The sequence below is a fragment of the Rattus norvegicus genome, chromosome 15 (assembly GCF_021556685.1).
Source record: "Rattus norvegicus strain SHRSP/BbbUtx chromosome 15, alternate assembly SHRSP_T2T, whole genome shotgun sequence".
NCBI lineage: Eukaryota > Metazoa > Chordata > Mammalia > Rodentia > Muridae > Rattus > Rattus norvegicus.
In genome coordinates this window covers 11,127,826-11,152,276 of record NC_141548.1, presented here as the reverse complement: position 1 = coordinate 11,152,276, position 24,451 = coordinate 11,127,826, and the positions used below count along the sequence as shown (strand labels likewise).

Genomic DNA, 24,451 nt, shown 5'->3' with positions numbered 1-24,451 from the left:
TCTGAGAAAGGCAGGGAGCCGCCACAGCAGGATCACCAGGATAGCAAGTGCTTAGAGAAATGCATATGTTGGAAGCCTTTGAAGCTAATTGCAGAAGCTCCTGGAGTGGGCGAGGAGGTCTTTGCCATTTTTAGTTGTTTTTTATTTATTATTTTATAATGTTATAACTGGCTATAATGTGTCTGATCAAATCTACTCTCCATTCCCTTCCCTTCGATTCCTCCTGTATCCCACCACATTTCCCTCCCAGTGTCTTCCGTCGTTTGCTAACCCACTAAGACCATTCCACTGTATCCATTTGCATGGGTGGAAGACAGTCTAGTAGAACATGGGTTCTCTCTGGGGCCCCAACCGTGAAGATATCTGATTCTCTATCATCACTCTGAAGCCTTCAATTGTCACCAGCTTCTCTGTCACACGGGGGAAGAGCTTCATGAACCTTCTCTGTTCTCGCTGATATTTTTGTCTGACTTGATCTGCGCACAGCTGCAGCCATATCTGTTCGTGTGCACAAAGCAGCACTGGGATTTCTGACATATCCTGTTTTTCTGTAGATATCCACCAGCTCTGGATCACAGTCTTTCTGCACCATCTTCTGCAGTGATCTCCGAGTCTTAGAGATAGAAAGGAAAATAAATGTCCTACTAAGAGCTGAGCTCTCCACAGCCTCTTATTCTTTGCACGTTAACCAGTTATGGATCTATGTGCTAACTGCATGTTAACCAGTTATGGGTCCATGTACTAATTGCAAAATGAAGCTTTTCTGATGAGGGCTAAGAGATACACTGATCTATGCATATGAAGATGCAGTGCATTAGTATGCCGGTTTACCAGAATAATAGTATTAGGTTTCTCCTCTTTCACCAGAATAATAGTATCAGGTTTCCCTTTCCAGACAGGCATGGTGGGCTGGCCCAGTTAATGGTGCCAGGCATGCAAGAGTTCTGCCTTGTAGATCACATTTTACATATAGTCAGAAACGCACAGTTGGTTCTTCTAATAACGTGTGTGCCGTTATCGTACTAGTGGCATATCTCTCCAGGTTGGCCATCGCTGCAGCCTGCCTGAGTCCACAGCTGGCTAAGAATGTCAACCACTTTCCTAAGATCAACAACTGATTAAAACGACTTCATGAAATTAAAAAAAAGAGCTAATGATACCACCATTCAGGTGAAGAGGCAGCCTACAGAATAGGGGTTGTGGGGAGACCCTGTACCAGTTATACATCTGTCAGAGGGTTAATGTCTAGACTATACAAAGAACTCAAAAACCTAAACACCAAGAAAAACAAACCAATTTAAGAATAGAGTATGCAGCTAACCAGAGAGTTCTTGGTAGAAGAGATACAAATGGCCAAGAACCATTTTTTAAACGCTTAGCTGTCAATGAAATGCAAGTTGAAACTTTAATTTGAAATTTTATTTTACACCAGTTAGAATAGATAAAAGCAAGGAATCAAATGACAAAACAAACAAACAAAACAAAACAAAAAGCCACTGCTGTGCACGTAGGGAAGGGGACCACACTGATGCGCTATAGTGCTATAGATGAGAGTTATAAACTGATACAGCTATTGGGAAAATTTGGATGCAGGTTCCTTGCTAGAAATAGATCTACTGTATGATCCAGCAAGGAGATCTTTCTAGATCTAGTTTTACAAGTGGAAGGGGAAGGCTATCAGAGGAGTCTTCCCAACCGAGTCTCCACAGGGCTTTTCCAGGTAGACTAGGGCAGCTAGAGCCTGGAGTCCTGTGGAGAGCACAGGCAAATGATACAGAGATGTTCACATGTGCAGGACTGGTCATGCGGGTGGGGCTGCTCAACCCAGAGAATCCCTGTGTAGTGTTTATCTACAGGCAGAAGGATCTAGAATGCTCCTAACTGCTGTTAACCACATAATTTTAACTTCTTTGAGGTTAACTTGCACGATGTACAGTTTCTTCCAAACATCTTTTCTGGAAGTTGAGCACACTTTCTATTAAACAGTAACCAGTGTGTGCTGTCCTATCTTTGGTAATGTAAGAATCACAATTTCTTAGCCAGGTTATCTTTTAAACCATAGGCTTTCCAGACCTACCAACCCAGTCTGTGCAAACAGCCCTGAGCAGGGCTGCCCATGCACAGCCCTCCTGTGGAATTCAGTTTCACGCATGGCATTAGCATCTTTCTAACTGGAGGTCTAAGCTACATACATTCTAATAAAGAATATACTCATTTAAATCAAGCCAGGCCAACTAGTGTCTGCAACCTTTCCTCTCAAGCACAGCCATGGGATAGCAGACTTCCATTTTATTCAACACTCACATGGCAGGAGTCTCTATTTGCAGCTGTGGCGTTGCTGTGTGTGGCACTGTCACAAGGCAACTCATTAAGTTCCCATGATGCTCCTAGAAGTGGGCAGTATATTCCTGCTCTATGTATGGGTAGGGAAACCGAGACGAGGAGATTAAGCAACTGCTCAAGCCACAGGTTTGACTCCATGCACTCACGCTTCTTGCACGGTTCTGTCCACGCCGGCTCAACTTGTAAAACTCAAAGAAGCAAAGTTCACCCAGCGCCTTCTTGTTGTGCAACTGCTGGGTGCATGAATCATCAACACCTCTGCCCCAGGAGCTTTAGCCTGGGCAGAAGGAGAGAGTAGTGGTTGTAACGCAACATTAACACGAGCCTGGAAGCAAGAGCCCTGCCTGTGCCAGTAGGACGAGGGTAGGAGAGGCACGGTCAGCCTTTCCAAACCGAGGGAGTGAGCAGGAACAAGGCTGTTGACTTGTGATCAAGCAAAGTACGTTTTAGAGTGATCCTGGTGCCTGGTGGCAGAAGAATGGCACCGTGAAGAACTACAGGGGCCCTGATCAGATGGGGACAGAGTTGTTTGGAGGCTGAAAAGTAAGATACTCCCTTGACCTAATGGGAAGAAACTGAGCTTAAGGACACCTGGCCTGGACATCAGTATAACAGTCTTCCACAAACAAAGGAGGACGGGGTGGAGGGGACATTAACAAAGCTGGTTCACTGGAAACCTAACATTTCCAAAAGCTTGAGAGGAAAATACAGAGTGAACCGTGTATAGCATGTGAGTGGGGGATGGGGGGTGAGAGAGAAAAAATGGAGGAGGAAGGAATGAGGAGGAGCGGAAGGAGGGGGGAATGAAGGGGTGGAGAGAGGAAGACAGGGATGGGAAAGAGGAGAGAGAGTGAAGCATCCTAGTACCTTTGGAGAATCCAAGGGCATTGTGTCATAGGGACGATGCCTTTGTCATCCTGGCTCCGTGCACCCTCTGCTCAGCCTGTCTCAGTCAGCTCCAGTTTGGGTCACTCGCCAGCAGCCATGGTCATGGCTCTGCTACAGCTGGGGAGATCTCCACCAGAGACAACAGATCAGGATGATGGGAGACGTCCTTGCTGGGCACTGCCTTGGGCTGCAGGCAGCTCCCAGATCTGCCACAACAGCAGAAACGTATTAGCTCAAGACAGAAGTAAAGCAAATTAAAGCCACAGCCAGGCTCGCTGCAAGGAACAGGGCCACTTCCAAAGCACTGCTTTTTCCCAGAATAAAATAATAATTAAAAAGTCAAACACCTGACATTTACATCGACAGTTATCAAGCCTGTATCTTGATGACCTTTAACCCAAGGACTTTCCCAGACATGAGGAACCTGAAGACTCGTTTTGAGCCAAATTATTATTTCCCTCGTGGCTGGCTAAAAGCAGCATAATTAGCGGAGAGAACCATTTCACTCAGCAATTATGATTATAACCATGCTGGGCCAGGAGGACAGTGAGCGTTCTAATGGTGCCGTGGCTGTGGATAAGGTAGCGCGTCAGGTGTTCGCTGCCCAGGAGCCTCCCGATGCTGGGAGTCTCATTTCAACAAGGGGTTGGGTTACAACACGCTTTGCTGGCTGCTTGCTGCAATACTGGCCTCCGGCAGCAGGCCAGAAGGCTGAGAGGGAGCCCCTGGCCCTCCTGGAGAGGAGCATGGGGTTGTGAGCTAGCTGTCTGGGAGGAGCATCTTGTGGACAGTCCTACCGGTCATGACAGCAGTCCAGTGTTGGCAAGCCAGGGCAACTGAAATGCCCTGCAAGAAGGTTTAACTGGGAAGGCTCGGCCACACAAATACGGGACGTGACCGGCCTCCCAGCAGCTCACTGGCCTGGAAAGCCTCTATCCTGTCTAAGCTGGAGGCTGGACTGGGTGTGGAGATGTCTGGAAGTCGTCTGAGCCCAGAGAACAGCAAGGTAAGCATCAACCTGGCCCTGTAATGCTCTTGGTGCTCTCACAGTTAACGAGTAGGTCAAGCATTATGTGCTCACATGAAGGGGCATGGACATGAGTAGCTAGCCTCTCGACATTCTGGCGTGCCCTCCTTGATGAGGGTATGGGTCCCCAAATGTACTGTCAATTATCCCTCTGCATCTTGAAGTTAAAAAGACAATATACATGTATGTATGTATGTATGTATGTATGTATGTATGTATGTATGTACACACATATGTATATACATATATATCAGACTTCAAACCTTTCTATTGACAGGTAAAAGAATCAGTGGTGGTAAATGGATATAGTGTATAATGATGTGTTCTGTAAACTTCAAAAAGTTTTTGGAGAAGCATAAAAGGAAAATAAAGTATGTTCCTACTCTGAAGTAAGATGCTGAATTGGGTTAAGGATAGAAAACTGTGATGGTTCTTGGTAGTGTATTTTCAGTGGTTGCCAGATGTACGGCAAAGACTGGAATATTCCCTAGAGGCTGGAGTTCAGGTGATAGTACACGTTTCAGTGAAAGGTTGCTGGAGTGAAGGAGTTTCACCTGAGCCAGAGAGGCTTGGGGGAGTGCGCCTGTTTTTCAGGTGTGGGCCACACCTGAATTCCCAAGGCAAAAGGTTTGCTCTTCTTTGGAGAAGATGTAGGAGATCAGACCCTTCAGGTTTAGAAATGAAAACCTACTTTCCGGAAAATGCATTTCTCACAGATGCAAACTTGGCCTGCGGAAACAGGGATTTTATGCACCCTGTGGAGTCCATGCTGGGAACAGGTGTGGTGGGAACATCAGAGGCTTGGCAGAATTCTCCAGGAGTTTGCCCCGAGTTTCGGTGGAACTGGGTTTTTCCCAGCATGGTCCTCTTGACCATCGTACATTGAACTACTGTGTAAAGGACATTCCTGGAGCTTCACTGTCACTAAAGCGTGCGTTGGATTGCACTGGGGCTGTCTTTAGGGTTCTGGTACACAGCCTTACATCTTGCTAAACCTCCCTTTCCTCCGCCATTCACTGACAAGGAGGGAAGAGGGATCTGTCTACCTTTGGGAGAATTAGTGTCAAAGGGCCATAATGCTCAGCTCAGAGCTAGAGCAGCAATGTGTCTGGGTAATTTTTAAAGCTGAAAGAAAGAAAAGAACAAGAAAAGGCCTGCATTTTGCTCCAACACATGTTCTTCACGATCCTGGTCCCTTTCCCTGGTAAGAGCACTGTGGACAGAGTTCTGGCTTTCTGTGGGCACTCACAACACACATTTAGCCCTCAATATCCACAAGATTGGTGCTTAGAGCGAACGGAAAGGTGATATTATGGTATCTTAAAGGCTTTAAAATAAAGAAAAGTTGTTCTCACCAGGGCATGAATAACGCTGTAGAAAATAAAGTGTACTTAAAATAATTCAGTGTTTCTGGTAAGAAAAAAAAATCCACCCTCAGTTCCTTCTGAACAGAAGAGGAAATGTACTTGAATTTTCAGACAGTTCTTGGTAATAGGTCAAAAAAGTAACTGTGTGTCAAGTGAAAGGCATACTGCTCAGTAGTACCAGAGTATTCGCTAGAAGCTAAACACCCTCTCTAAAATGTTGGAGACAAACGTGGCTTCCAAAGTCTTTGGTAAGGACTCTTAGGAGGTCCAGGTGAGAGAAAATCTGGAGAGCAGAGCGTTTAGTGGGCAGCAAGGTATTCTTAGGTATGACCTGCACCGAAACAGCAACTAATTCTCCCTCCAAACCACAGGTATGCATCCTTCAGCTCTACCCAAGATCCTTTCCTGGGTCCTTTTGCATGAGAAGGGGGCTTCTCACCTTGACCCCGGGCTCCAACTGCATAGGTAGCAGTGAATAGCCTTGTTGGGGCACCAGTGGAAGGAGAAACCCTTGGTCCTGCCAAGGTTGGACCCACAGTGTAGGGGATTGTTGGAGGGTGGTAATGGGGGGGGGGACACCCACATAGAAGGGGAGGGGGAGGGATTAGGGGGCTTATGGACAGGAAACCGGGAAAGGGAATAACGTTTGAAATGTAAATAAGAAATACCCAATTTAATAAAAATGTGGGGGGGGGGAGAAATAGGCAAGGATTTCTCAACTCTCTTAGAGGAAAAGCTTAGAGGCTGTGTGTGCTTCATGGTATCCTTCATGACAGGGGTGAGACCTAGCTAAGCCCGGAACATGAATAGGGCTTGTTTTCCCATCTCAGTGGACAGGAAGAAGTATTGTCATCCCTAATCCTGGACATCATACTTTCTTCTTCCTCTTTCCTTAACCCGCCCAAATCCAAACTCACAGCAAATGCATATGCTGCTACCAAAACACATCTTCTGTCTGCTCACGGCTGCGCCTCCACGCCCACTGTCTGTGGGTACACACCGCTCTCCTCCCACTCAGATATTCCAGTGGTTTATGAACCGGTTTCTCTCTTCTCACTGTTGGCCCAGCTTCCCATCCATTTTCCACAAAGTAGCCAGAACAATGACATCACCACCTCAGTTTAAACCTTTAAAGGTTTTCCACTGGGCTAACAACAAAGTCTTTGTCTCTGTCCATACTCATTGGTCCCTGCTTGAGGTAGCCCAACCTCGCACCTCTCCACACCCTCACCGTGATTCCTAAGGGCCGGCCACTCGGGCTCACTGTGAATCTTTTCGGGAGAGAGATGTCCAACCTAGAAAAAAAGCGAAAGATATGACGTAAGGTCCCAAAAGGAAGACCATTCTCAACTTCAAAAGGAAACTTGTTTCACGGTGACTTCACCGCACAAATGTGTGAGTATTTGTGGGGAGTGCAGAAAGCACGAACAGACTTCAGAGACCTGCAGATTCCTTGGGACCTCAGTGTTATTTCCCCACCAGCTTCACTAAATTCTCTCCCAGGATAGCGTAGTTGATGAAATTCTCCCACCAGGAAGGACAGTCAGCATTTACTGTGTGCTAGGTCCAGTGCTAGGTCCAGAAGCAACAATGACTAAGTAAACAGATATAGAGGGAGCAAACCTTCTTAGCATTTTGCAAGCTTGGGGGGGGGGCACCTAGACGATTACAGCAAAAGATAATTATAATTCGGAGTTTTACAAGGTGCCATGAGAACACATGGGTGGGGCTAGGAGGTCAAGGACGGCTTCCCAAGGGAAGTGCTATTTCAACTGAAGCCTGAAGTAGTGGGAAGTCGGGCAGAAGGCAGGGACAAGAAGCCAAGGGCTCCTGCCAGGAGAAAGAGCCCCATGAGAAGGAGAATAGAGCTGTCCCTCAGCCTTCATGGGCATTAGTTCCAGGACACCCGCATACACACTCGCACACACACACACACACACACACACACACACACACACACACATGTGCACGGGACACAGACTGAATGCCATATGTGGGTGCCCAAGGTCCTTTCACGTATACACATATGTGTGCATATCATCTGCACTCATCCTCTAGAGGTAACAAGGACATAACAGTTAATATCATGTAAATGGCTGTTCTGTGTGTTTTAAGTAAAAGTAACTAGAAAGGAAGCTCTGCCCATGCCCAGTGCAGAAACAGTTCCTTTTCAAATACTTCCCATCTGTGATGGGCCAATCTACAGATGCGAATTCTGTAGGTATAAAAGGAATCGCTGGATTAGGGGGAACTGTGGCATCCTTACAAAACCCAGGAAAGTCCTGATAACTGCCACATGTAATGTGAAAAGTAGAAGAAAAGCAGGGGGGGAGAGAATGAATGGTGAGTGTTGGCCCTGAGTTCCAAATCCCACAGGCTGCCCTGAGCTCTTCCGACCTGTTAGCAGCAAACGCAGAGTAGGATTGAGGGATCTGATGTGTATTTGGGTGCCTGGGCCAGCTGAAGGCTGTTTATAGCCCAGTGACGTAATGTTGGGATGAACCGAGATAGACACAGAGAAGCCAGATGTTCTTTTGTAGAAGAATGACTTTTAAAGGGGGAATCGGCAACACCTGGAAGCAGATGGACCGGTGCAGGTCTGAGGGAGAACAGAGCAACAAGGAGGACCCCATTGCTACCATGGACAGCCCTGCACAGGCACCATTTGTAAGTTCAAGGCCAAGGTGTCAAAGGAGGCAGGGGGCACAGTGAAGTCACGGCTGACAAGGGAGTGCTTCCTCTTCCTCAGAGAGCCAGCTCCCATGCGCCGTGGTCCCTGGAGAGCCTTTAGAGTCTAAATCTGTTTAAAGTTTAGACAGATTGAAGAGAATCCTTGAACATACCGTAGTCTTGCTCCAGCGCTTGCAGAAATGCCAAGCAGGATCTTCTGCCATTAAACGGTGATGTCAAAGAGAAATATCAAGCGTACAAGCAGTGTCTCGACAACTCCACCACTCTGTGGCATTGGTCTCCAGAACATTCTCCTCTTTGGACCTTATGATGCCAGCCCCTGGGGGGATGAATAAAGGTGTTCCCATCTCAGTTGGCCCCATATCCCTCCTCTGCTATACACAGGCCCTCATTTACACCTGTGATGAGTACATGTCTGGGCTGTGTGGTGTTTTATAAGCTTAATGGACATGTGAATGTGGGAGAGACAGAGACATGGAGAAAGATGACAGCAGATATCTCCTGGAGACACCACCCAATTAACTTAATGTCTGTGACATCATCCTACTTTAGTGGAAAACTGCCTCCTGAATGAGTAGCCCTGTCTTGCTCGTTATTTAAGCTCTTTTTAGGCAGTGTGGCTCTATGAGAGAGTTCCTGGGGACTCTTCTCAACATCAGCACCACCAGCGCCATGGACATTGGTGGGTTACTCCATGCTCAACCTACTGGACGCCACCAGGCTGACAATCCAAAGTGCCCGCCAACATATAGTCCTGTGTCCACTAGGGAACAAAACTGCCAGGGCAGAGAGTCGCTGCACTTGACCAGTGGCTCTCAAACTTCAGAATCCAGTCCAGGAACACCAGCATCTCTAGAGTGCTTCTTAGCGCCTGAAGAGCTTAGGGGCCCAGTGGGTCCTACTGAGGGAGAAATTCTAGAATTCCAGCGGTGTGTTTAGTAAGCCCTCTGTCAGATTCCGGGCACACTAGTTTGAGAACCCTGGAACAGATGCATGGTCACTAAAGGTTTGTGAGAAACAGTTACATAAGCAAAGATTTTTAATAAAGGCTTCTTTCATTTTTTCCCCTTCCCCTTTAAAGGGGGAGACAAACCATTTGCCTCATTCATTTATTTTGTGAACTGAGGCTGGAGCCCAAGGCCTTGTGTGTGTGTTGCACCAAGTGTTCTACCACTGAGCTCCACCCTGAGCTCTTGTCTTGTTCTGAAGGATTTTGGAGTATTCATATGTGTGTGTGTGTGTGTGTGTGTGTGTGTGTGTGTGTGTGTGTGTGTGTATGCTTGTGCATTAGTGGTGTGTGTGTGCCCATGAATTTGCAACCCCGAGGACATCTTCAGCTTCATTCCTCAGCCACTGTCTACTCTTACTTTCCGTGGAAGACTGGGGCTCACAAAGGAGGCTACTCTGGCCAGCCGGCAAGCCTCTCTACCTCCCAGAGCTACGATGTGAAGCCTCTTACCACAATACCTAGGGATCCAACTCCCTCAAGCTTCTCGGCTTTGCAAGGTGAGCACTTCAGGACTCAGCCACCTCCCCAGCTTGCCCTTGGTTTCCTGAGACCAAGTCTCACTATGTAGCTCATGCTGCCCTGGAACTTGATGTGTAGCCCAAGCTATCCTTGAACAAATGATACTTTTCAACTTGTGGGATTGTAGGCATGAAGCCACGCCCTCTTATTTCTGGAGCTCGACAGTTATCAATGTGTTTCTGTTATAGAAAATCTTAAGAATGCATAGCCAATGTTTTTAATTCCTTGAGAAGTCTGGCGTGTTGAAGAAAGTATTTTTTACCTTCATTTGCAAAGATAAACAGTAACAGCATGCTTGGGAATCAGATTTTAAATAAACACATGGAGAAACATTCTTCAGTAGCATAAAATGTGCTGTCTGGCCTGCGGTGGGATATGCCCCTCTGTGGAGGTTAGCCAGCCACCGCTCTCTCCCTGACCCTGTAGCCTCCTGTCCTCTTCTCACCTGTGCCTGTCCTGTCCTAGGGGCTGACTAGAGAGACCACGTTTTCAGGTTTATTTAAGCAGTGGCTTTATAATAAATCCCCCAAATTATAAAAGGTCAGATCAAAATTCTATTCTTCACATCTGTTTCCAAATTCTGTGCGTTGCTAAGAAATTCAGTAACATTACCATCCCCCATAGAATACAGGTTTCTGAACGGTAAATAGAGTCCAGAAGTCATTTTGTCAGGACAGAAATGGATGCTACACTGAAATACTTTTATTTGGAAGAATGATATCCCAAAATAAAGAAGAGAAATTAGTATGTCTTCATTTGTGATGTTCATTATTAAAATTTTAAAATTCTCAAATGCACAAACTATACTGTCTGCTGCACGCTACTAAGACTGCCTTTATTAACTATGCTTTGTAGTGCAAGGTATGGAGGAGGCAGGAAAAGCAGCTCATGTTTCTAATTTGAGCTGGTACTTTCTTTGTGGTCTATGAGATGGACTCGGGGATTCCCAGATAATGGTGGCTTTTGCCATCGTTATTTTAGTGAACAGACCTTTTTTTAAAGAAGAAAGAAAAGGCTACATTTCATTCCACCACCTTGTTGGTGGTGGTGGTGGTGGTGGTGATGGTGGTAGTGGTGGTAATAGTGTTGCTGTTATTGTTGTTGTTATTGTTGTTGCTGGTGTTGTTGTTATTGTTGTTGCTGCTGCTGTTGTTGTTATTGTTGTTGTTGTTGCTGGTGGTGGTGCTGGTGGTGCTGGTGTCGTCATTGTTGTCATTGTTGCTGGTGTTGTTGTTGTTATTGTTGTTGTTGCTGCTGCTGCTGGTGTTGTTGTTGTTGCTGGTGGTGGTGGTGATGGTATTGTTATTGTTGTTGTTGGTGGTGGTGGTGGTGTTGTTGTTGGTGGTGGTGGTGGTGGTGGTGTTGCTGCTGGTGGTGGTGATGGTGTTGTTGTTTTTGTTATTGTTGTTGTTGCTGGTGTTGTTGTTGCTGCTGATGGTGGTGGTGGTGGTGGTGGTGGTGCTGCTGCTGCTGCTGCTGCTGCTAGTGCTGTAGTTGTGTGTTGTTTTGAGACAGGTTCCCTAAACTTCTGATCATTTTGCTTCTGCCTCATGAGTGCTGGGGTGACAGGCCTGTGCCGCCACTCTCGGTTTACATGGTACTGGGGAGTCCGACCAAGGCCTCTTACACGATAGACGATAGATGAGCACCTACACGAGCACCCAGGAGCCGCATCCCAGCCTTCTGCCATGTTTTTTGACGGTTGTTTCAGTTGTGTGCATGAGCACGTGAATTAATGTAAGAGAGCCATCGTGAGTTTTAAAAGGTTGGAGCAGCCAAGTGGGTCGGGTAGAGGAGAGGGTCTATGGCAGAGACTGTAGGCACAGCCAGGGCTCTCGGATGAAGTCAGACCTGGTCAGAGAGAGGAAGCAGCAGGAGAGGGCTCTGCCCATGTGGAGGAAGAAAGCAAAAGCAGAGGTTCTGTTTGAGCCCTGATACCTGGAATGTGGAACCTAAGTACCAAAAAGGAAGGGGGAAAAAAAGAGAGAAAGAGGGTGGGGAATAGTGTTTCCTCCACCCTCAGGAGGGAAGATTCTAGAACCTTGGGTTGCTAGAGGAGTAATAACAAAAGGAAGCCATGAATCTTTACGTAGATCCAAAATAGCTTCCTGTCTCAGACATGCACAGTCTACCCCAAATAACTACATAGAGAAAATATATGTTCAGTTAAAACGCAACAAATGCGAGTTACTGGGGCATATAGAGCAGTAGGAAGGACATGAACGAGGCTTTTAAAATGTGTTTTGGTAAAAGTGGCATGGATACAAGAGGAGAAAATTAGAATTTCTAGTCAGTCACTCACTCTTTGTGAAGGCCCTATTCCAGGCGCTTCAGATGTCTTTCTCCACTAGAGTTCCATTCTCCCCAGAGTATGTTTGTTGCTCAGCTATGTGCTTAGGTCTGGATTGCAGAAGAGAGGGATGTTCTTATGTCCGCCAAGAACTTCATATCCCAGAACTTCGAACAAAGCTTTACTGAGACTTCAGACCCTTATGATACCCAAGTTCTTCTGCTGAGGCTCCCAGTTCTGTCAGATTCTCATGTTTCAGAGATGTTGTGTTTGTGTTGTAGCAAACCTTTTACATTTGTTTGTTTATGTGTGTATTGTGTGTGTTTGTTTGTGTGTGTATGTGTGTGTGTGTTGTGGTATGTGTGTGTTGTGTGTGATGTATATGTGAGTATATGGTGTGTGTATGTATGTACATGTGTGTGTATAATGTATGGTGCTGTGTGTCTGTGTATATATATTATATGTGTGTGATGTGTATGTGAATGTATGGTGTGTGTGTGTGTATGTGTGTGATCTGTGTGTGTGTTCTGTGTATGTGTATGTATAAGTGTATGGTCTGTGTGTGTGTGTCTAGTGTATGTGTATATGTATGTATATGTGTGTGTGGTCTCTGTGTGTGTATTGTATGTATATATGTCTCTGTGTATTGTGTGTATATGGTGTGCGTGTGTGTCTAGTATGTGTGTATATGTATGTGTATAGTGTGTGTGGTCTATGTGTGTATATTGTATGTATATGATATATGTCGTGTATATTGTGTGTATATGGTGTGTGTGTAGTATGTATATGTATATGTATGTGTATAGTATGTGTATATATGTCTGTGTGTATTGTGTGTATATGGTGTGTGTGTGTATCTGTGTATGGTATGTGTAGTGGGTGTGTGATCTATGTGTGTGTGTGTGTATGTGTGGTCTGTGTGTGTGTATGTGTGGTCTGTGTGTGTGTGTATGTGTGTGTCTAGTGTATATGTACACCTACACATGCTTGACAGCATCAAGCTGAGTCATCTCACAGGCCTGTCATTGCTCTCATGACACCCAGCTTCCCAGAGTATTTTTGTGTAATTCTACTTAGTCTCCCTGCCCTCTCTCTAACCCCACGGCTATACCATTAAGATCCTGCCTCCAGGTTATCATAGTTCACAGTTGTAGGAAGGGGCTTCTGGGACCACAGGGCTATCTCAGTGCTTGTCACTGTATATTCACAGCCCTGAGTGCATGGGCTGACTCATCTGAAAGCCCCAAGACTGCATTTCACACTTAGGTCTCCCATATTCATTCAAGTGATAGTTTTGGAAATTTCTAGAATGCTTGCCAAATATTTTCCAAATTTTTCCAAATTTTTAAAATTTCCAAAAAAAAATTCTAGAACTGATCTACAATTTAGAAATAAATTGCTACAGAGAAATGCTACTACTTGTATTTGGAAATCAACCAAGTACCTTTTGATAGGAGACTGCTAACTGAATTATATATGTGGGGGCTGCTGGAGGTCATTTAAACTGGTGCTTGTAAAGGTATTGTAACATAGAGAAATGGCAAGGTTATACTGTGATGTAGAAAGGAGAAAAATGAGTTTGTGATACAGTTCTCATGTTATGTCTATAAGAAATTTGTTTAAGACTTAGTAAAAATGAGCTGAGAACTGCAGTTTCTCTTCAAGAATGTAAAAAAGCATTCAGGACTCAGTGTCGATGGCTCACAAGGAATGAAGCTAGATTGTGCCAGTCAGACTCAAATTACCGTCTAATAATTAAGCAGTATTGATAGGTATCCATTTTGAAAATATTTGTAAAATGCTTATTGGAAACCACATTCTTTAATTTGAAGAAAAAAGGAATCTGTAATCCTCATTCAGTTTAGAAATGTGATCTTTTTTAAACAAAAAGAATTGCATATAAGGGGCTAAGAGATTGCTTAGCTGTTAGGAACACTGGCTGGTGTTTGCAGAGGACCTGGGTTCAGTTCCTAGCACCCGCAGGGAGGTTCACAACCATTTATAACGCCCCCTTCTGGCCTGCATGGGTATCAGACATACATTTGGTACCTATACATAAATATAGCCAAAACATTTTTAATGAACCATATATGACATGGTAATTAATTGTCTCAAACCAAGTTCCATCAGTCGTTAAGAAAATACAGAGTAATGATTAGCATGAAGACAGATATTGGTTCTCTGGATAAGCTGGCCACAGGGTTTAAGGCTTTACGTTATGGTCTGCGAGGTCGTGTGCCAGTTCGAGGGTGTGGGGCGGTGAACTAGAAAGAGAGCACATCGTTAAACTTATCGTGTTTCTTCATCCACTTGCCTGGCTGTGCTGTGCCTTAGGAAGAAAGAGACCGGGACCCGGGATGAGGACTTGGTGGGCAAAGTGCTTGCTCTGCAACTGTGAGGGACCCAAGAGTTCAGATACTCGGCGGGCGCCGACTAAAAGCTGGGCGTGGCAGAGTGCATGTGACCCTAGCTCTGGGTGGGCAGATCCAGGAAACAGCAGAGCCCCCTAGCTGGCTAGTTAGCCAATCAGTGAGCTCCAGGATCAAGGAGAGGATCTCTTTCAAAAATCCAAACTTAACTCCGTAGGAATACCAACAGAGTCAACTAGCCTGGACCCTTGGGGGCTCTCAGAGCTCAACCACCAACCAAAGAGCATAAACAATCTGGACCTAGACCTCCCCACACATAGGTTACAGATGTGCAGCTTGGTCTTCATGTGGGTCCCAAACAACAGGAATGGGGCTGTCCCAAAAGCTGGTGCCTGGGATATATTCTAGCTGGGCTGCCTTGTCTGGCCTTAATGGGAGAGGAAGCACCTAGCCTGGCAGAGACTTGAAGTCCCAGGTGGGAGACTATGGAGCGGGGGCAGTGAGTAGGATTTAAAGAAAACTTAAATTAAAAAAAAATACAAACTTAGGACTTGGGGGACACTTGAGGAGGGCACCTGACAGACATCTCTGGTTTACATGTGCTTATGTTGTACATCCAACCTTGAGTACACGAACACACACACACACAGAGAGAGAGAGAGAGAGAGAGAGAGAGAGAGAGAGAGAGAGAGAGAGAGAGAGGAGAACTGAAACATTTAGTGATATAGCTGTTCCTTTCTAGAGGCCATGCTCCCAACAGGCAAAGAAATACTCATGTGCCACATCCAGGGACAGACCTGACTGGGTGACGAGGGAATGAAGAAAGGGCAGGCAAGCAGACAGACAGACAGACAGACAGACAGATGGATGGATTCCTATGGTGCTCTGGGCTCTCGGCTGGAGAAGCCACAGCCATTCAGAAGCTCAGTGTGTTTATTATATAAAATTGAACAGAGAGGTGGTGCCATGTCATTCAGCTAAACAAGGAGCCAGGTTAGAGTGGATCAAGGACACAGGTTGAGCCAATCTTGGTAGGAGCAGCCTCTGTAGGGAACAGTCTTCACGCCATAAAAATGCTAGGGTGGGAATGCGGGGCCGTGGTGAGCATTCTCTGCACCCTGTCAGCCCCGGTGAGCATTCTCTGCACACTGTCAGCTCTTGTGCTGGAAAGACTGGCATACCTCCAAGCCTGAGGCTCTAAGGTCCTTGACCTGGCTGTGCCCACGCCAGTCTTGCACGTTCCCTCGGGAATGCTGTCAAGTCTTTCTCTGCTCCCCGAACTTGTGCCTCTTCCTGTTCTCCTGTGATCCTCGGAGCTGTTTACAAATCACGTCTCGGGAAGTCAATATTTATGGCAAGCCACTCGTCTTGGGCTGCACACTAAATCCTGGGGAGGAGCAGAGGCCTCTGTAGAAGAGAGCTTTACAAGACAGATTGGAGCCTCCTCTCTGTGGGTGGCCAGAGACAGAGAAAGCTGAGCTGTCCAGAGAAGATCTGCCATGTGCCAGGAAATTTAGATCCACAAGCTGTTATCTGTTATGGTTGTGAGCGTCCTGAAACCTGAATTACAGGTAACTAATATTCCTTCTGAGCGCCATAGCAGACTGTAATCCTCTCATCTCTGGACAATTGAACTGTTAATACTCAAATAGTTTCTTTTATATACCATGTATAATGATTTGGTAGTCTCTAGACTTAAGTAATAAAAGCATCCTTAAAGAGTTCCAACTTCACAACATTTCTAAATTAACAAGGAGGAGGTCTGTACAGAGTCTCTTAGAAAGGGAATTTTAGAAGTCCACCGTGGAAGGAAATAGACTCAGATTTCTTAGCTGTGAACTGGAGTGGGAACAGAAGATACTTGGGGGAGGGTAGGTACCAAAGCAGGATTAGACGAAAGCGAACTTGGTTTTGAGTCCTGCACGGACATGGGACATGTTCCTGGGCTCTTTGGGTCCTGTTTTTTCTCATTGTTTAAAACTGATCATAGTTACTTGCATAATTCAAATAGGGAGGAGCTGGGTGATGGGCGGGTACACCTGGCTTATCACACGTGCTTCAAGTCTCTTTACCTCATTATTAAAATTCACGGAAATACCCCAAATCGATGTGACCGGTCTGCTCTTACGATGAAGCTACGCTTCTTATTTCCTACCTACAGTGCAGCAGGCAAATGGCCGTGTTTGAATCAGTAACTACCTACTGCTTGAGCTAATGTGTGGACGTATGCTAATATCCACACATACTCTGCTCTGCCTAGCCTCGCCCCACACACCGAACTTCTATTGCCCACAGAAATGTCAAGAGCAGGGTACTGCTCACAGACCCGACACAGCCATAGACAGCACAGGGGCTCCCAGTAACGACCACCTCCGCCTGGCTCCACAGAAATGATTTGCCAGGTCACTGATATTAGAGATAACTGCCAAAGCACATCTGCACGTGACAGTGCGTCAGGCCAAAACTCTAAGGTGGGAAATTGTATGAGCCAATTCCAGGTAGTCTTTCTGGAAGACAAATCGTATTTTAGAGAAAAAAGGAGAGAAAAGCAAGCAATGTTGGGGGATATGTTCTTGTAATCATGAGCTTGAATCTCCTAATGGCCTTAGGCTCCTGGATCTTGGCCTCAAACTTTGTGATCCAGTAGGTCTGTGGCTAGGACAAATAATATTTTTTGGCCCAGACATTGCTGCCCCTGCTGGCTCTGGGAACACTATGTGAGAGCCACTGGTCTGTATAATCTATAAAATGAATAAAGGCTTCTCATATTTCTCATCTGCCACTGTTGCAACAGCATTGGAATGGTCTCTCTAAGGGCTAGAAGGAACCTAGCTGAGAAATTACACACCCCTTGTATTTCACACACACACACACACACACACACACACACACACTTACACAGAGAGAGATGTGCATACACACATGCCCTCATGCATTTGCAAACTATTCTACATATGAGAAAATGCAGCACTTGTGTTTTGAGTTTTGCATACTTCGCTGAGCATGATCTCCATTTCCCTGCAAATGACGTAGTTTCTTTCTTCTTTACCGTTGAGTACAACCTGTCTGGGGAGCCTTGTCAGCTCACATTTACTGCATTATCCATTGATTGATGGGCAGCTAAGCATTTTCAGTGTCTTCATTGTGGGGAACGGTGCTGCAATAACATGGGAGGCCAGGGCACCCCTGTCATACACTGACTCAGAATCTACATCCAGGAATGGTATACCAGTAACCACTTTAAATTTTAAAAAAACAATTACTACCTATTTCCCCTTTTTCCTTTAACATTGCCATGGATGACCAAAAGCTAACAGACGTCACAATTCTAAATGATGTAACTTTCTAGTCTTTGCCGGATATTGACTCATAGAAACATCACCTCCTGCCTCAAAAGTGATGGGGTTTATAGCTATTTCTAACAGCTGCCCCACCAGGCAAATGATAACAAACAGATAGATAGATAGATAGATAGATAGATAGATAGATAGATAGATAGATAGATAGATAGATAGATCCTATGATCAGTGGTAATTAGGAACCAACTGGACAGCTCTTCTGCCATGATTGGGAATGCTATGTGTCTGAGGATGGCTGCCTATAGGCAATGGTGTCTACTAGAACAATGAAGACATTGTAGCATTACATCTTCTTCTCCTCCCCTTCTCTTCCTCATCCTCTTCCTCCTCTTCCTCTTCCTCTTCTTCCTCCTTCTCCTCCTCTTCCTCCTCTTCCTCCTCTTCCTCCTACCTCCTCCCCCTCTTTCTCTTTCTCCTCCTCTTTCTCCTTCTCCAAGCCAGGCCAGGGATGCTGTCATGGTACAGGCTAAGGAGCAATGCCCAGTGCCAGTCCAGTAACAATGGCACTTTTTAGACTTGGGCTTGCCTCATGTCTGCCAACAGCCAAAGCATTCCTGTGGCTGAGCCAGGACTCAGAGCAAAGATTCGTGGCAGAGGGTATGAACATGGGAAGTTGCAAATCTTACTGGTCCCTCCTCCCACCACAGCACTTGTCACTGTCAGAGGTCCCAATGAATTTAGTGGGTAAGAAATATTGACATAGCTGATGTAACCAAAACCAAGATATATTTTTGTTGTTGATGATATGACTGAATACCTATGAAAGTCAAAGGGCTCTGGTAAAAACCTGTCATCATCAATAAGAATTTGTAACAGTAAGGATATGTTATATATGTAACATATATATTAACTGTGTAATATGTAAGGTGGCTGAGTTTAAAAAACAAGTAAATAAATGTAGAAAATAAGTGCCTCATTGACTGTAATCAATTGCTTAAAAATTATTTATTAAATACTGACTGGATGCCACGACTTATTCCTGAGCAAATGAAACAGAATCCTTTTCCTCGTGGGGTCATCCTTGAGCTGGGGAAGTGGGAAATAAACTACTCATGAGGTGAAGGGAGCTGTGGAGAAAGATCTAGTCCCAAATAAAGTCACTGATTCTGGGGGGTTAAGCCATGAACATGGCTTTTATAAATACTGTGATATTCAGTCTCCTATAAAATCAGTAACCATTTTAAAGGAGTGATAACCCCCAACCCTGGACGATGTGATCCATGGGTACTCACTGGGGAATTGTCCAGCTGCGCCCTAGATATCATACGATCTGAGAAATGCATGGAGAGTCTAAGTGCCCAAATTCGCAGAGTACTGGTAGACCCTGCCAGAATTAGCATCTGTGGGTTTAAGTAGAAGGTCTTTAGAGTCTCGACCCCTTTGATAGTGTATCTGTTTGTCCTTCCTGCTTAGCATCACCAAACATGCTCACATATCCCCAGCCTCTCTGGCAGCCATTGCCAAGTGAGCAGAACCCACAAGGTAGTCTCTCAGGATCCTCATGCAGCGACTGTATGCTAAATTCCAGGAGTCCTGAAAGGTTCTGCCTCCAAGCCTGGGGCACAGTCAGGTAGCGACGTGTCAGTGGACTGGACACAACTAGAGATGTAATCATTATTTTCCACAGCCATTGCTGAGTCAGTGAGGAGACATCGGTGCTGGAGCTCAGAGGCAGTGTGGGCAGGTCGGGGTAACCAGAGTGGCCCCCACTGCCACTCCCCTGCATTCCCAGGGCGTGTGCAACAAGGAAGATGTACCACAAAGGACCACTACTTCCTACTCTAGAGAAGCCACATGCACTGAGTGATATAAACTCTGGTATGTTTGCTTATGGACTTAACCAGAAACTCAAGGCATCCCAGGAGTTCTGTTAAGAACTTGGGTGTACTGGAGGTATGTCTCCAGATGCCCCAGTTTCAGCCAGTGTTGAAAAGAAACTCTGTCCATTTGATCGTGGGGATTGTATAAGTAATGGGGGTGGGGCAATTGCACCTGGTACTCCGGGCAAGCCAAGTGAGTAGACGGTGAATTCCAAAGGCTGTTTGCAGACGGGAAGGATGCCTGTAGGAAATCCAGGATGCTCACACAAAGCTCGAAGTTTCTTGGAAAGCATCCTTAGCTCAAATGATCGAACCCACTGGCTTAAAGCAAAGCTGAGACAGACCCTGTCCCTCTATTTTTCTCCTCCCCCACCCCTACTCTCTTTCCTTCTCTCTCCCTCAGATGCGTGTGTGTGTGTGTGTGTGTGTGTCTGTGTCTGTGTCTGTGTGTGTGTGTGTGTCTATAAACATAAATACAACCTGCTCAGTCTCTATAATGTTACATGTACATATATGTTTTTAATGCAGCTACAGTACAGTTGCTCCTAGGGCTTGAGGCTCATGGAGGGAAAGAGGTAGAAGCATTTTAAGAGCTGGAAGAACAAGCATTTGTGTCTCTTAGAAATGTCACAAGCTCCACCCATCAACTCTTGTCTTTGTAAAGGTCCCTTGGGTCCACTGCCTAGCTCTGGGTTTCTTCTATCAGTTCATCTTCAGTGAGCACAAATCACCCTCTCCTCAGAAAGAAAGAAGTGGATAGAGAGTCTAAAGTATTTCTGGAATAGATTTTTAAAGAAACAGCTAATTTAGCTCTTTCCATAAGCATGCTTCAGAGGCATTTTTCGTGCTGACTTGTAGAGCCGTGTGGCAGATTAAATTCTCAACTGGTTATAAATGTGAGAGGCAAGCGCTTGCTTCAACGCAGAGGACAGATGGCCTTCATGACTTCATCTTCACCCCTGTCCATAGCGTATGATGCAGACACCTGCCTGAACCATGGTTGCAAGGCCCGGGCTCGGTGTCAGTAACTACCAGCGTATGACTTTCTGGGGCATGTTTCCTTCTGACCTCATTTTCTCGTTTACCCTAACCATAAATAAGAGTTACACGGGGTATCATAGACCATTTCGTCTCAAATATTACTGGCCTCTTAATTATTTTTCAGTAATTACTTGCATCAAACCAGATCCGTTTTACTGCAATTGCATGATATTCAAACACATAAAAAAATTTTTCTTTAAAGCTGGTTTTGTGGTTTCCCGGGGGTTGGGTAGGGCAACTTCCGGAGACTGGTAAAGTCCAGTTTTTTTAACTAGGTGCTGGACAATCTGAGTACATGTTTACAAGGGTGGTAGACTTTAACACAAAGTATAAACCAAAAATAATAAGAAGGGATTTGTATTATTTTAAAAGGAAAAAGAACCCTATTCCGGTCCTTTCTGAGACAGTGTCACCGTGTAGCCCAGGCTAGCCTGGAACTCACTATGTAGCCTTGGCTAGCCTGAAGCTTGCCCTCCTCCTGCCTCAGCCTCTCTCATGATGGAATCCTCCTTGGATACCATGGCCAGCTGCTGGAAAGTAGAAATAAAGCACTTTCTTTTCAGGTTTCATCGTTCTTTTTGTACACTGCCAGCCACAGAGATTCGATGCTTTAGGACTGATATGGTCAATTAAAAAGTGAATATCGAGCTGCCCTCGGGGCATTTTAAAACTAAGAGTAATGTGTCTGCACCTGCTTCTTCCAACAGGCGACTCAGCAAGTCTGAGGTGCGGCTCAGAAGTGGGCGTGCGGGTTGGGGATTTAGCTCAGTGGTAGAGCACTTGCCTAGCAAGCGCAGGGCCCTGGGTTCGGTCCCCAGCTCCGAAAAAAAAAAAAGAAAAGAAAAAAAAAAAAAGAAGTGGGCGTGCGTGTGTGTGACTCTAAACTTAAGAATTCTAAAAGCCCAGTTTCTTAAAGTTGACACATGTTGGAGTTTCTCCAAAGGGCCACAGAGCTAGAGAGATGGCTTAAGGATTGATAGCAAGGGTTGGTCAAGTCCCCAGCCATGCGAAAACCCCAGGTGTGGCTTCCTGTGCCTGTAGCCCTGTAGGGCAATGAGAACAGAAGGGTTGGTAGGGCATGGGGTGTTAAAAGGTAGACTACAACTGAGCAGGACACACTTCTCATGTATGCATGAGCACACATGTGTACACAAGTGTGTGTACACCCATGTGCATACACCACAAACACACATAATTAAAAATAGTATAAAAAAATGCCTTTAATCCGAGCAGAGGCAGGTGGATCTCCGTAAGTTCCAGGCCAGCCTGATCTACAAAGTGAGTCCAGGCTAGCCAGGGCTTGTTGCACAGAGAAACCAAAACCGAGTCTCAAAAAAAAAAAAAAAAAAAAAAAGAAAGAAAGAAAGAAAGTAAAGTCGAACAGTTTAGCTTAGAACTGATCAGAACTTCTGATCCGTTGTTCTGGGGCTGCCCCACATCCAGATCCTTCAAAGCTCCCGGGCACAGCGATGAGCCCTATAACTGTGGGCACCGGCTGGGCAGAGGGACAGACGCAGCAGCTGTTCTCAGCCTCAGGGAAGACGCTGGGTCTTATTTGTTTGCCTTCAGCTAACTCATCAGCACGTCACTGTTTGTCCAGGCCCATGGCTTCCACTTATAAGAGTTTATTGTTTCTGTAGTGAGTTTGTGTTTGTTTATAAGGCCTTAATGTCCTGTCTGGAACATCATCTTCTTCAGCCTATAAATGTCTGAATGGCAGGGGTGGGGACCGGTGGGAAGAGGATTGGTTTAAAGGAGAATTGTGGTGTAAAGGACAGTGTGAAAGCAATCGGAACACTCGCACAGCCCTTTCTGTAGCTCGTGTGCTTCTGCCAGACCACTCTGTAGCCAGACCACTCTGTAGCCAGCTCCTGCACATAGAGCTATTCTGCTTCTGCCCCGCTGCCTCCAAGTAGGAGGACACGCAGGAGGCAGAGTCTCTGAGGAAACCCAGTGTCTCCCAGGTTGGCACTAGATGCTGATAAATCAGGATACTCCAGGACGAAAGGTGTGTTCTGATGGAGACCTCACGGCTTCGTGTAGCTGCCTGCTTGCCGAGTCTGTCTCATCCTTTCTAATCTGTGCCCTCCACCTTCCCCCGAGTGCCTTCGAAAGAGCCCTCCTCTAAAGCGACTGATCGTGCCCCATACTGTGTCCAAGACGCCATGTTTACTGGGGCTTGGGAGAGCCTCCTGACATTAGCAAGGAAGCAGAAGCTGACCCGTGTGTGAAGCCTCTGAAGCAAGGATCTTAAGCATCCTGCCCTGGAGAAATCCTGAAGGTACAGGGTTCTTGGCAGAAAGTTAGCAAACAACATCCACTCGTGGCTTCGAAATGCCAGCATAGGGTGCAGAGAGCCCGGTGAGGCTGGCAGCCCTGAAGGAGCCACTCTTCTGTGGGAGAAAGGCCCTCCATGGCCCCCCGGCTGCAGAAGAGCACCCCCCCATCATGACTCATGGGGTATCTTTCTTCTGGAAGGGGATGGGGGCTCCTCCCCTTTGTGGGCACACTGAGCACAGGACATGTTGCCGTGCACCGTTGTCAACTGTCCCTTCTGGCCATGCTCCTTGGTTAGACGTGGGCTTTGCTCAACATCATTATTTAAGAGTACATACTGCAATTACGTGGGCCTTGTGTCAGTCATCAATATTACACACGCTGGGTAGCTCACAACCGTCTATAACTCTAGTTTCCTAAGCACCTAATGTCATCTTATGGCCTCTGAGAGCACCTGCACTCCACAGAGAGATGCCTATGCATGTTTGTGAGCATGTGCGTGCGCGCGCGCGCGCACACACACACACACACACACACACACACACACACACACCCCAAAATAAAATCTCTCAACTAGCCTCTGAATTGGGTCCTGGGCTAAGATATTGCCAGGAATTAAGGTAGGATAGATGATTCATCTCCAGACGCCCATAATTGCAGGAGACAGCATTTGGAAGTGAGTTGCACATCCTGTGATAGTGGCTCACAGGTTCTTAGCAAAAGCTTTGGACGTTTAGCTCACATTATCCTAAACTAGGTAGCCATCGCAATGCTGTCACTTGACCCAGTTAACGGTTGGGTCTCATTCTTCCAAATAACTCCTGCCTCTCCAACAGGGCTCTAATGGAAGATCAAAGAGCTCCTCCAGGTCTGGCGTGTCCTTCGCTCGAGAAGTGGGTTAATGGTGATAGTTAAGTCTAAGCTCTTGACTACACCCGGAGTAGAAATGCAAGCCCGTCTGACCTTTAATTCTGAGTGAAATCAAAGGACAGTGGAGCTGCTGCACAGGTAAACACAAGAAGCTGAAAACTAAGTGAAAAGCTTAGTGAGCAAGTGCCATTTAGATTAAAACGACCAGGGTGTGTGCCCAAGTAGCCGATAGCCAAGAGAGCTATCGCTGGTTGTGGTAGCCACGTTTCAGTTGCTCAGTAGCAATTAACGTCTCCCATGAAAGACACTGGGGATGGGGCCTCACTCTCTCCTGACCAAACAAACATCTCTGGATGTACCCCTTCCCGCCAGCCTCTTGCCCATGGGAAGTCGGACATCTGCCAAAACTCAGTCAACCGTTATAAGGATGCTCAGGTGGTCCAGCCCTGATACTAAAGCCTCAGGGAACCAGGCTTACCTCAGAACCCCAGATGCTCTACAACTCATGGATCCCCCTTTCCTTGGGTAAGCCCAAGAAAGTGGAGGAGACTAGGAAGCCCCAGCTGAAGCCGAGAGGGCTG

At 46.1% G+C, this 24,451-nt stretch overlaps 1 protein-coding gene across 21 annotated transcripts in view; it reads left to right on the top strand.

Moving 5' to 3' along the window:
• Thrb (thyroid hormone receptor beta) overlaps nt 1-24,451 on the top strand; it is a 339,826-nt gene that overhangs the window by 167,616 nt on the left and 147,759 nt on the right. The window contains exon 1 of one of the 21 annotated variants that reach the window (XM_087584979.1): nt 3,971-4,237. The gene's annotated coding sequence lies outside the window, so the exon portion shown is untranslated. 21 annotated transcript variants of the gene reach the window in all.